The following is a 2,518-nucleotide window of genomic DNA, read 5'->3' as shown; positions in this document are numbered from 1 at the left end:
AAAAAAAAAAAAAAAGACATCAGTACAGAAAATAGGAGAAGTTCTAACAACACCAGCACTCTTTAACTGGGCTACTTAGGCTCTGTCCTTTTCCAAATGCGGTCATCCAGGCTCTGGGCTGCAGCTCAGTGGCAGAGCTCCTGTCTGGCATGCACAAGGCCTCTAGGTGGGATTCCTAGCACTGGAGAAGAATAACAACCAAGCAAGACCCATGCTGAGCTGTTCTTGCTCATTTTCCCACCTGGCTTCTCCTCTTGCCTTTGAAAGCCACTCAGAGTGCTGGAAAGCTCTGGCTTCTGGGTGACCCTCACGGGTTCTGTGACGGTCGAGTCAAAGGTTCCCGGGTGACCCTCACAGGTTCTGTGACGGTCGAGTCAAAGGTTCCCACTCCTCCTCCCAACTCTGATCTCCTCAGGACCAAGGACAGGCCATAAAGGAGCAGTTTCAAAGCACTGTGAAATACGAGTCACTTACAGTAATAACACTGCGATTTTAAAGAACAGATCATTCCAACCATCTACTCCTCCAGAAGTTTGAATTGACTCACTCAGTATTACAGAAGAGACTGGACCAGAATCCAGACCCTAAAATTGTTACAATACTCATGCTTTCTCGCTTTCACAAATCCATACAGGGAATCTCTGACGCGTGATTCGGTTCTCCCTCCACTTCTGCTCTGGTGAACTTTTCAGATAAAGAAACTCTACTGCAAGGCACAAAAAGCCTTTCTCATGAGTATATGACCCAAAGCAACACTGGGCAAACACTTGGCTCCACCAGGCGGGGCTATGCCCTTCCAACGTACCATGAGAACTCAATCTCCAGATGAGGCAGGGAAGAAAAGGCCAGCATGACCCAGGGCCCCACACTTAATATGTTTAGCCAGCCTGCAAGCTAACACCATCTACTAGTACAGTTTTAGTATCCACAGTCACGCTCTCTTGCTTGCTTGATTGATTTGGTTTTTGTTTCTGAAAAAGAGTCTCATTGTGTGGCTCAGTGTGGCCTTTGACTCACTGACTAGCCCAGGCTGACCTCAAACTATCAACGGCACAGTCATCTCTTTAGAGACTGTTTACAGCAGCTCTCACAGCTGAGTTGGAAACCTGTGAAAAACTCCAGAGTCTAGAATACTTAACTATCTGGCCTCTGACAGAAACAAAACAGTTGACCAGCAGTTGGTGGAAGGAGAGCAATTACTCTCTTAGAAATCAGGGGATAGCCCAAACTGGCCTACTACCAAGGCCCAATGCCTTCAGTGTAGAAAGACCAAGGATATCTTCTAGCTGGGCAGCGACTAGACTCAGGCCTTACTACATTGAAAGAACCAATGGGTTGGGAGGGTGGCCACCAAGAGGGGAGTCCCCAGAGGACATCCTCTCCACTGTTCCTCACTGCACCTAAAGGTTTCTGAATATCTTGGCCAGCTCTTGAGCCCAGGATCTGAAAACAGAGTACTTCCCTTGATTCTAATAGCAAATGCGCTCTGCACAAAGGCAGCCAGAGCCTGCTGTGAACTTTTAATGTCAGCACTGTGCACTGGCCAGCCATTGCCTATGAATCCCAGAGCCAGTCTCTTCTAATAAGTAAATAATACTCATCCCAGGCCTGGTCACAGGACTGAGTGAGACAGAGTTCAAATGCCTGCTCTCCTCTAACCTTTCTCCTTCTGCAGCAATGGTATTTGGAAAGTAACAGAGACCAGCCTTGTTAGGAAACTTTCCTTCATATTAGCTGCGGGTTTAAGAAATTTTTTTCTGGACTCCTAGGAAAAATAAGCCTACTCTATCATCGCAATAAAAACAAGCTCAAGTTTTTATTTGGCTTTTTTCCTCTCATATCATTTGTTTCTTTGAAGCATCTTCCAAATTATAATCCAAAAATAAGAGTGCTATAATTTTTAGAAAAGTTATGTTTATGTAATTTTGATAGCCATCCACCCCACGAACCAAGCTATAATATATTATATTCATGTTCAGTTATGAGGACACAGACTGTTTAAAAAATACCCAAACCAGAAAGTCTCAGTTTATTTAGTCGGGCTTTCTTAACATGAAGTTCTTGTTCTTAAAATATTCAGCTTTGGCCGAATTCCAAAGCTGACATAAGCCTACTTCAGGTGTTCTGAAGAGGCTGTAAGGGAAGAAGACTGAAGTATAAAACCTTGTAATCACAAATGTAAGAAGCTTACTGTATTTGAAGACAAAAACCAGGTTTCCCACCACCACGATTATAAAACTTAGCATGTCTATTTATTTGATCCCATTGGATTTCAGTAGCACACCACCATTCCTAACATTTGCTGACAGATAGCTAATGCTTTAGTCATTAGAACTCTCTAACAGTTTTTGAAATCTGAAATGGACTAAAAGGGAGCCATCCCTCCATGTGTAGATTACGTTAGCAATCACTTTAATGGTCAACCGAATCTGTCATTAAAATTGCATAGGCACTCTTTAAATGATGTTAAATTATAAACTCTTCCACCCACCACAGTATCTGAGGTAATTAAAAAAAA

General features: G+C 43.3%; 1 protein-coding gene across 1 annotated transcript in view; it reads right to left on the bottom strand.

Moving 5' to 3' along the window:
• The window catches only part of Map3k5 (mitogen-activated protein kinase kinase kinase 5), a 199,500-nt gene that overhangs the window by 195,208 nt on the left and 1,774 nt on the right, over positions 1-2,518 (bottom strand). The gene's annotated exons all lie outside the window — the stretch shown is intronic.

The sequence above is a fragment of the Mastomys coucha genome, unplaced genomic scaffold (assembly GCF_008632895.1).
Source record: "Mastomys coucha isolate ucsf_1 unplaced genomic scaffold, UCSF_Mcou_1 pScaffold2, whole genome shotgun sequence".
Classification (NCBI taxonomy): Eukaryota; Metazoa; Chordata; class Mammalia; order Rodentia; family Muridae; genus Mastomys; species Mastomys coucha.
The sequence above is the reverse complement of the archived record's forward strand: the minus strand, read 5'-3'. Positions and strand labels throughout refer to the sequence as shown.